We start from the raw sequence: 9949 nt of genomic DNA on the forward strand, positions 1-9949 counted from the left end.
GCTAAAGACGGGCCTGAGGGTCCTCAGCTGTGTCTGAGGCCGAGGGGGCTGTGCAGAGAGAGATAGAGCCTTGCCTGAGAGGGCCAGGAGGGCACTGGAGCCCGGACCTCCTCCACGGGACAGGGCTGGAGGGGCTACCGTCTTGGGGACACGCTGGCCACTTTATGGCACCGTGGACACCCATGTTGGCCATACCTACATGGAGTCCAAGCTGCCAGTGGGAACCCTGCCGAGGCGGGGAGGCCCCACGGAGGAGCTGGAAGCCACACCTAGCTTCAGAAGGTCCCCGAGGCCCCGGAGGAGGTGGAGCCTGAGCGAGCCGAGCACCCGGACACCACGTGGTCCAAAGCAGCAGCTGATCCCTGTCACTTGCAAGCCCATTTCTCCACTCAGCACTTAGTCCTTGCGGCTTACCACAGGCACACCGTGCTGAGCACTGTCCAAGGGCCCCCCAGGACGCCAGCGCCCACGACGCCGGAGGCTGTGTCCACCCTGTTGGCTGCTGGGGCCCCAGGGCCTAGTACAGCGCTCAGCACACAGCGGAGGGGCCAGGGGTATTTGCTGACTGCAGGGAGCCTGGGCAGCCACCCCTGATGAAGACGGAGGGAGACACAGCCCCCCGAGCTGGAATGACCCACCTCTCACAGCCAGATAAACAGACCAATTCTGGCTCAAAACGTCCTTAGATTCCTCAGTGCAGGCCCTGAACTTGGCCACCCGGGAAACTGACCGCAGAGAGCTGGTAACTGGGGCATTACCATGATTATGGGCTCGGCCCTGGGACACTGATTAGATTTCGGCTGTCTTAGTGAGAGTCGTGGCTCCCAGCAGGCCTGCTTCCTGAGGTCTGCCAAGGTCGCCATGAATGCCCCTGCATGTACCCAGGTCCTCCAGCCATTAGAGACCGTGCCCTGGGCCCCTCTGCCCGTGGCTTCCACCCCCACCTCCCAGACTGACCGGCCTCAGTCTCGGTCACACCAGACTCTGCTCTGCACTTGAACTTCACCGACTCGCTTAACCCTGACATCAACCCAAAGAATGTGGCCGGGGCAGTATCATCCCCACCGCAGACACGGGGAAACTGAGGCCCGGAGGTTCAGCAACCGGCCTAATGACGCATAGTTAGTAAGCGGGGGGCCTGGATTTGAACCCAGACCTTCTGGCCCTGGAGTCTGCGGTCCAGAGCCTGGCACCAGCTCACTCCTTCTGGGCACATCTGTTTGTCCCTCATGGCAAGCCCCACGTAGAAGATGTGGTCCAACACTGCCCCTGCAGAGTGGGAAACCGAGGCTCAGAGGCATTCCGAAATCACCCAAGGTGACAAGGCAGGAAGCCGACTGGGCTAGAATGTGCCTTCTGGCCCTGTTTGCCCAGCCGTCATCTGTGAACTTGTCTCAACAGTGACCAGGACTTTGCCCCCCGGGCTAACCCAAAGCCGGGCCAACCAGGTCTGCACAGGGAAGAGCTCCCTGTTCACTTTCTGTCCGCAGACGGGCACTGGGGAGAGGGGTCTCTCCCTGGAGCAGTTCCTGTTGTCCTCCGCCCCCCCATATTATTCCTGGCATGGTCAGGGACACACGAACGTGTGGGGCTACTCACATGGGCAGGGATCCTGGAACATCGGAGACACAAAAGCCTAACTCTGGGCCTGACGGTCTGACAGGCCTTGGCAAGCTGGGGGTCCTCTCAGGGCCTCCGTCTCCTTATCTGTGAAGTGAGGGCAGGACCACTTGCCTCATGGTGGTGTAAGGCGACAAGGAGACGATGGCGGGGCGGAAGAGGCCCTGGGACAGCGGGGATGGAGCAGGTGGCAAAAGGTCACCTCCAAGCACGAGGCAAAGGCTCTGAGACCCTGAGTACATGCCGGTGCCCATGACAGCCACGGTCAGGTCTCACAGGGGCACACGGAAGGGAGGAAAGAAGGAAGCTGGGCTCCAAAGGGCAAATCGACCGCATTTATGAGAAGTTCCAAAGGAGACAAACCGATCTTGGGGTCAGAAGTCAGGGAAAGTGTCCCTGGCGGGGGGTGGGGGAGCAGGAGGGAAGCTTCTGGGGCCCTGGTCAAGCTCTGTTTCTAGGCTGCGTTCTAAACACATGTGCACACGTCGGGAAAAAGCACAAAGCTGTACGCCCGTGTGCACAGAAGCCGCGCTAAGGAGGAAAGGGGGAAAGAAGGAAGAGAGAAGGAGGAGAGAGGCTGCGGCCTCCGGGCTCAGGGCCGGACAGCACTTCCAGCCCCCCTCGGCCTTTCCTGGGGCCACTGACCCTCTAAGCACCTGCCTCTGCTCTCACTGCTCATAGCTACCCCCCACCCCAGAGTCGACTCCAGGATCTAAGGGAACTCAGACACATGACAATGACAGACCCATATGACATGACACAGGACAGCGCAGTGGGCCCAGGGCCAGTCCCAAGGGGCAGCCGCCACTCCACTCAGCTGCTCTTTGCCACATCCGCGAAGGCCTGGGCACTGCTAGGTCTTTCGACGTTTCAAAGAGAAGCTAGAAATCCAGATTTTTACACCGATTTTCCTGATTTTTAAAATTTGGAAAACAGTTCCAGTTTCAAAACCCACGCCGCCCATTTGTGGCCCCCCTTTGGCTTCCGACCACCCGCTGATGTCCTCTGGGGTGTGTGGGTGTCCCGAGACGCCACCATCAAGATGCGCAAGCAGCAACAGGTGGGACCCCGCAGCTTCCCTGGGCACCAGCACCCCCAAAGGCAAACATCCCCTGCCCTCTGTCCCTATTACCTCTTGCTCGCTACGGGATGTGGTTGTCATGGTGATGAGAAGGGAGAGGGGCTGGAGACACCCCCCCCACGCCTGTTCTTTGTGGCTGAGCAGCAACTCGGGGTCAAGGGGGGGATCCTCAAAATTCTGCAAGCCCCCTGCCTTCCTCCTTCACGGAACAGGACGCGCCCCTGCCAACCCTGCCCTCTCCCAGTCCCGCTCCACCTGTCCCCAAACGGGCCACAGTCTCCCCTCTCAGTGCCCACCCCACGGGACACCGCTGCTCAAGCCCTGCTCTTCCCTCAGCCCTTCCCCTGGCTGTGCCTCCGTCCCAACATCCCCGCCAGTCTCAGGGGTAGTGAGCTTTGCCTTCTTTCCTCTCCTTTTCCAGACTGGAAGTTCCTCCAGGCCAGAGACTGTGTCTTACTCATGCATCTGTGCGAACAGAGGAGGCAGCCGACCAGGGGCGGCCGCAGTAAAGTTGACCTTCACCCCTGGGTGCGGTCCCCCCTCCAGGTCCTCCTCCGCTCACGCCCTCCTCACTGCCTGGAACGCCAGCCCGTACTCACTCCCAGTGACTAACCCGCACACAAGGATGTCGGCAGCACCTTTCCTATCCACGATTCTAGCTATTTTCACGGGAACTGGCGAGGAGAGGCAAGGTGAGTTATAGCCCCATTTTATGGATGTCAAAAATAAGACCCAAACAGGCAAAAGGACTTGCCCCAGGTTACAGAGCAAGTGGGCTGCTGAGCTGAGACGGAGATGTACATTGTTTGTTTTTTGTTTTTTTTTTTCAATTTATGTGGCTCGAAGACTAGGGTCAAAGAAAAGTCACGAAAAATGCACACAAAGAGAACAGGAATAGGAAGATGAATACTGAATAAAATGAAATTCAAGGGCAACAAAGTATAAAAGAGAGAAAGGTGGCTGTTTCATGATGAAAGGAGCAATTCACCAAGGGGGTATAAAAATCATGAACCTCTTTCTACTCATATATTCTATTTATATGCACCGAACAATATGGCTTTAAAAATAAGGCAAAACCAAAACCAAAACAAAACAAAAAACAAGAAAAGGTCAAGGAGAAATGAACAGATCCTCTATCAGAGTGGGAGATAAATCAGATAGAGAAAAACACACAAAAACAGAAAATATGAATGATGTAATGATCAAGTCTGATCTCATAGATTTCTAAAACTTTACACCCACCGGAAAATACACATCCTTTCAAATACAAGAAGAACATACAGAAAAACTGACCAGAGGAATCTTACAAGGATCTCAACAAATTCTCCATCATTGATATCACACAAGCCATAAATATTGACCACAATGCAATAAATTTAGACTCCAACAATACAAAGATAACTTTAAAAAAATCCATGCATCTTAAAAAAAGTTTGAAGTGCATAATACCTGTAATCAAAAGGTAAATTATAAGTTATTTTAGCAGTGAATGACATTGTATAATAAGACCCATGGAATGAAGCCAAAGGAGCAAAAAGAGAAAAAAAAATTGTAGCCACTTAGCCTGAAGCAGATTTACTAGAAAACAAGAAAGCCTGAAAACAAATGTTAGCCTCAAAGAAGGAGTCTCAGAACGGAAGAAACTTTGATGGACAGCAATGCAGAACAGAGATCTGGAGGTTTTAGCTGGCAAGCCCAATGTGAACTCAAAGGGGGATGAGGCCACACAGAAACATGACTACAGGTTGTATCAACAGAGGTATGGGCTCCAAATCCAAGGAGGTGATAGTCTCCCTCCCCCGTGACTGGGTAGGCTTTGCCGGGGTGTGTGTGTGTGTGTGTGTGTGTGTGTGTGTGTGTGTAGGCAATGGGTTTGACTTTGACCAACTGCATCATGTCTAAAGCCAGACTGAATTCTTTACAATTCCCTGAGTCAGGGAGAATGACCGAAAGAACTATGACTATATATTCCGGGTAAGAGAAATACAGGGCTCAGGTTGGAGGGAGATGGTTTACAACTTCCAAGGGGCAGAACCAGAGCCAGAACGTGACTGCTACTGGAAAGTTCATTTGGCTAAATCTCAGGAAAGATTTTCTCCCCGTTAGAGCTGTCCAGCTGTGAAAATGTGGCTTCTGGAAGGCCTACTGTCCATCTCCAGATGTAAGACTGTTAAGAGGCTGCGGCTCCATGGGCTTGGAGGGCTGCCTGTCCAGAGATCTGGTGTCTTTCCTCTCCAGAAAAGTTCCGTTTCCTCTTTCTAAAAGGCAGAACCCTCTCCTGGCCCAGGAAAACCTCAGGGCTACATCGGTTCTCCAAAATGGCTGCTGGTGACTGTACTCCCTCACTTCGGACCAAGAAAGGTAGTCCTTTTAGACGCTCCTGCTTGGGCGGGCTGGCTCAGAACAGCCGTTCAATGCACAGGCTCCCGGCTCAGCAGCCTCGGGGTTGAACCCAGACTCTGCCTCTTTGGAGTTTTGTCACTCCGACCAGTCCCCACCCTGAGCCTCAGTTTCCTCCTCAGGGAAAAGGGGAGGTGCCCTCTCATCTACCCACCTTCACCCAGCTCAGTGCGTGAAATGGAGAGGGGCCTCCATGCACCCTCTTCCACAACCGCCCCCTCCACCCGTGCTTTGCTGTGTCTCCGCTGTCTGTGGCCGGGAAGGCGCTCGTTGGTAAAATGACCTGTAAAATGATGCATACAACAACTGGGTCATCTGCAACACCATCCTGGCCTGCCCACACCCACGCGATGTGTTCAAACACCGCGGTAAAGCCCGAGGATGCTGGAGCTGCCGGGTTCGCAGCCGTGCTCTGCCCCCTGTGTGGCCCCGGACGAGTTACTCAACGATCCTGTGCCTGTTTCTTCATCTGTAAAGTCTGGATGAGAGCAGTTCCTACTCTGTAAGCTTATTTTACAAGGTGAATGAGAGGTTTGCAGGCCTCTGGTTCCTGTTTTACCTCCCTGACCTCTGCCTTGCTCAATTCCATCCGACCACAGCAGTTTCCTCGGGGGTCGGACACACCAAGCTTGTTCCCACCTCAGGGCCTTTGCACGTGCTGTTGCCTCTGTGGGAATCACTCTCATTTCCCGGGATATCCACATGTCCTTTCACCTCGGGTCTCAGCTCAAAAGTCACCCCCCCCCACTAGACTGTCCACTCCAAGAGGGCTCTTGCTTCTGTGTCACTGCTGTGTCCCCTGTCCCTAACATGTTCGCTGAGTGAGTGTAAGCCTGGTGCTGACACTCAAGACATGTGGGTACCCGTTACTTTAAGGGGCGCAGTCAGTCCCTTTATAAACCTGCTGCTCAGAACTAAGTCCTTCCCCTTTAGGAAGTGTTCCACCAAACTCAGGGGGCCAAGCTCTCTTCCCCTTACATGGACGCATGTCCTCTCCCTGTGGCGGGGAGGAGTGGGGGGACTAGATCCAGCTCCAATGAGTCGGCGCCCAGGCCTGCTTGAGCGAAGCCCGTGGATCTCTAAAGTAACCTCGAGAAGGCCATGCAGGCCCCAAGGGCGAGAATGAGTCAGTCGGAGCCAAACCTGAAATCTCAGAGGCATGGCCACTTCTTGGAAAGGCAAACACATGCGTGCTTCGACAGATCTGTGCGCCCAGGGCCAGGGATAAGCCACGGGCTAGGAAGTGGGGTTGGTGGGGTGGACGAGACCTTCCCTGTGGTTCCCGCCACCTGGCCCGTTCTTCCCCAGACCCCTGCCCCTCGACTTCCTAAACGTCCCTCCTCACAGAGGCTCCCCCAGAGTCCACTCTCCTCCTGCTTTCCTTTCCCTCCTAGTCCTGACGGGTTACCACAGGTCCCTGTTCTCCTGTGTGAAATCCGGGGGGCCAGGCGGGTCTCAGGATTCACAGAAACTCAGATTATAGAAGGGTCATCTGGTATAAAATGCCACCTGACATAACCACCCTCCCCTCCCCCCCAGTGTGTCCAGCACTCCCTGGATTGATCCCATGAATTCCTCTGCATCGAGACACACAAGCATTCGCGTCAGGGAATATAAACGAACACACCAAAGTGCCTCGTGATTCGTTCACCCCAGGTCTTGCTTCCCATCAGGTTACGGAAAAACTTTCGGTTTCCAGAGCCTGCAGACTTCAGCATTAGAAATCGGGGGGCGGGGGGCAGATCTGTCTCTATTTATTTGCTTGTGTATTGTCTGTCTTCTCAACTAGAACTGAAACTCCAGGAGAACAAAGACTTCGTCCACGGCTCTACCGGGAGCTCCTGGAACGTACAGGTGATTGATAAATACTCAAAGAAATGAACACCCAGCGGCTGGGTATGGAGGACTGATTGTCCTAAGAAGAAGAGAAAGAGCTATCTGAGCCACGGGCAAGGTGCCTATGAAAATACCCATTTTAGTGACAAGCAAACTGAGGCTTAGAGAGGTTCAGCAACTTGCTCAAGATCACACAGATAGGAAATAGCAAGGTCTAAATTTGAACCCAGGGCCCCCCCGTCTGCAAGCCTGTGCTCTTCTCTCTGCCTCAGGCTCAGAGAAGTAGCGACTTCCTGGAAGTCACATCAGGGACACGACCTGTGTGATGCGGGATGCCCCGGCCACCGCAAGACCCTTCAGTCCCCGCTGGGCTTCTGGTCCACACTCTTGCGAGGGCAAGTTCAAACGACGTGCAGGCAAGCCACTGGCCTCTCTTCCAGACTAGCCAAGGTCATTCTGGCCAGAAGCGACCGGCCAGGTCTCCGGCCACGAGGAATGCTCAGAAAGATGTCCCCCCTGGCAACCCGAGCGAACTGGCACAGTGGGAAGGAACGCAGGCTGGGAAGAAAAGCAGATTCAAATCCCTGTCACTCCTAGATATACCGCCTCCACCAAGGTCACTGCACACATCCCTGGGTCGGCTTCTTCCCTGGCAAAATGGGTAGATTAAATCCCATCCAATGGGGTTCATTTATTTACTTAACAAACACACAGTGTTCGCTCAGGGCCAAGCACGGTTCTAGATGCTTGACAGTTAATCGTTCACTGAATCATCACTACAGTGGTATAAAGTAGTCACTGTCATTTCACAAATGGGGAGACCGAGGTCCTGAGAAATTAGTAAATTGTAAATCCAGCGTTTGAACCTGGGCAATCTGGCTCCAGAGTCCATGATCTTAACCTCCAAGCTGTACTTCTTAACGGGCAAAAAGAGGCATGGACATGTGTTGCGATGTACGTGTTGGAAATTGTGTCAAGTATCTTCAAAAAACGTGATGCCCTCAAGCCTCATATAGTCCAACTTGACGAATGTGAAGCACCCGGGGGTGGGGGGCGGGGGAGCTTCTGTCTTGCCTCGCTCCCAGGTGCCATCTAAGGCAGCAGAGGGCAGTGGGCCAGCTGACCCCAAACTCTCTCCTCTGTCCTGGGGGTAGAGGGGTAGTGATGTAGGGAGAGGAGGGGTCCAGGACAGGCTCACTCCTCACTTCTTTGACGGGGCATTTCAGCTCCTTTCTAAATCAGAACAGCAGGAAACTGACTGCCTCTGGGGACCACCTCCCTGCCCCGCCTGGCTTTTCTGCACCCCTGGGATTGTGCTGTATAAGTGACTCAGTTACTGAGCCACTGCCCAGAATCTGGAAATCCTCAGGTCATCCCAGACCTGCTGGTAACTTGTCGTATGGTAGCCAGGGTGACTGACTCACTAGCCGTTCTTCCTCCTCGCTCCTTTCCCATGGCCTTCCTCTGAATTTGGCTCTGGAGGTCCTGGGTGGGGCCCAGGAATCTGCATTGTGATTTGGGGGGGGGCGCTCAGGCAAGGCGAAGTGCACCGGGCCACGCTCCTTCCACAACGTGGCCAGACCCACCTTCCCATCCCATCCATGTCTGGCTTCTCCCTCCTCCACAGCACCACTGGAGCCATGCCCGGCAGGAGCCCAGTGGGTGCTACTGAACAAGCGGATGGCCAGGACAGGTTGCCTCCCATTCCACCGTGGGGCAGGTGAACAGTGCTCTGGGGGCCTTTGCAGGACTCTGAATGCCCTGACGGTGGGGGACACCCTAGACAAATGTATGCCTCACCCTCAGTCTCCCCGTCAGACTTTAGGATTTTAATAAAGGCACTGATGTCCCAGCAGATGCCCACACTTCTAAAAGGCCACCCTTAGGGGAGGAGCTGCAGGGGTGGGGCCTCACAGAGGGCTGGGGAAGAACAGAGGAGAAGTTAGGACTCTAGCAGGATCAGTGCTGGCCCGGGAGCCATCGGCAAATCCTAGCAGTAGGGACACGGAGTTGGCCTGTCCTCAGTCTTGCTTGAACTAAGAAATCCAGACTCTGTGTGTGTGTGTGTGTGTGTGTGTGTGTGTGTTTTAAAATGCAGATTCCTGGATTTACTGAATCGGAATCTCATTGAAGGCAGCCTGGGAATCTGTCTTTTACTAAAACCCCCTGAATAATTCCTTTAAGGGATAGTTTGACCAATGTCGTGGACAGGTGGAAGACAGCAGGCTTCCGCGTCAGACCGCCCGGGTTCGAATCCTGCCACACACTTTGCAGGCAGGAGTCACCTAGGGCAAACTATCTAAACTGCCCGGGGGGCCTCAGCGTCCTCATCTGAAAAAAGGACTGATCCACACATCGCACCGACCAAAATGGTTGTTTTGCGATTTAACTCAGAATACTTTCAAAGTTCCAGAAAGAACCTGTGCAAAATGAGTCCTGTAAATATTTGCTCTCTATTATAACTGGGTCCATCCAGTATTTCAAATAAGGAGGGAAAGGGTCGACAGGACCCGGTTTCCCCAGACGACTCGACCTGGTCACCAAGTTCAGTTTTCGGAACTCCCCCTCCTCCTCCCCACCCCGGTCCTCGCCCACTTCCTGCGCTCGGGGCAGGGGGTGACCGTCGGAACCAGGGGGCTGCGTGGCCCGAGCCCCGCCTGACCCCACGCTTGCGACGTCCCCGACTCCCCGAGGTGCCGTCTCCGCTGGGGTCTCCGGGTCAGCACGAGTCTGAGGGGGCGCGCCGGGGAGGGGGGTCCCCGGCACCGCGCGCCCGCTGCCCCCGTAGACCCGGGCCGAGCCGGCCGCCGCTCGAGGGACGGGGAGGGGCGGGCTCCGGGCGGCCCCCGATGGGGTCAGGGCGGCCCCGGAGGTCCCCGCCGTCCCGGGCCCCGCCGGCGGCCGCGCCCCTCCCCGGGCCGAGCCCCCGCTTCCGCCCCGCGCGCGAGCCCCGCGTCCTACCTGCGCGCCCCGGGTCCATTCGCCGCGCCGGCGCCCGAGCGGGAAGTGGGT

The 9949-nt window shown here is 55.4% G+C and overlaps 1 protein-coding gene across 6 annotated transcripts in view; it reads right to left on the minus strand.

Annotated features, from left to right (window-relative positions):
- IL4R (interleukin 4 receptor) overlaps positions 1–9949 on the minus strand; it is a 37412-nt gene extending 27463 nt beyond the window's left edge. For 2 of the 6 annotated variants that reach the window (XM_040635184.1, XM_040635188.1), the window contains exon 1: positions 5256–6648. The gene's annotated coding sequence lies outside the window, so the exon portion shown is untranslated. Of the gene's footprint in view, positions 1–5255; positions 6665–7255; positions 7496–9898 lie in introns of those variants that run through there. The other 4 variants (XM_040635189.1, XM_040635182.1, XM_040635183.1 and 1 more) reach the window with 4 other exon arrangements.

This window comes from Ursus maritimus, unplaced genomic scaffold (assembly GCF_017311325.1).
Source record: "Ursus maritimus isolate PB19 unplaced genomic scaffold, ASM1731132v1 scaffold_2, whole genome shotgun sequence".
In the NCBI taxonomy this organism is placed as follows: Eukaryota; Metazoa; Chordata; class Mammalia; order Carnivora; family Ursidae; genus Ursus; species Ursus maritimus.